Raw genomic sequence first — 647 nt, forward strand, 5'->3', positions numbered from 1 at the left:
ATGAATGGATTGGAAAAGTGTGGTATATATACTCTATGGAATACTACTCAGCCATAAAAAATAACAAGACCCTGGAATTTGATAGAAAATGGTCAGATATGGAGGATCTATTGCTGAGTGAAGTAAGCCAGGCTATGAAAGAAAGATATTGTATGTATCCACTCAATATATACCGACTATCCGCACTCTATAATAGAGAGCAAAAATTCGGAGGACATAAACACAGTGAAGGTACTTAATGAGAATAGGACAGTGTGGAATGGGGTAAGTGAAGAGAAGAGGATAGAGAAAGATAGCAAGTGAACAATAGAGAGACAGGACGTTAGTGAGAAACAGATAGGGGTTATTAACTGTTGATGATGACATGTATAGTATTCTCAACTGGATTGGTCTGAGAAGTATTTCATGATGGGCAAAGTATTTTTACAAGCAAAACGAGAAATAACAATTGACTGTTTTATAAAAATAATTAGAATAATAAAAATAATGATTGGGGAAAACAGAAAAGATATGGAATGTTGAAGTGGGGAGATTAATGTCTCTGTACTGACTGACATGCATGGCATTCCCTTTTGAAAAAACAATGTAATACAATGTAAAGTTATATGTAATCCAATGTAATATAAAGAAGATTATGATGATAAAAA

The sequence above is a fragment of the Tupaia chinensis genome, unplaced genomic scaffold (genome assembly GCF_000334495.1).
Source record: "Tupaia chinensis unplaced genomic scaffold, TupChi_1.0 Scaffold000088_1, whole genome shotgun sequence".
NCBI classification, from domain to species: domain Eukaryota; kingdom Metazoa; phylum Chordata; class Mammalia; order Scandentia; family Tupaiidae; genus Tupaia; species Tupaia belangeri.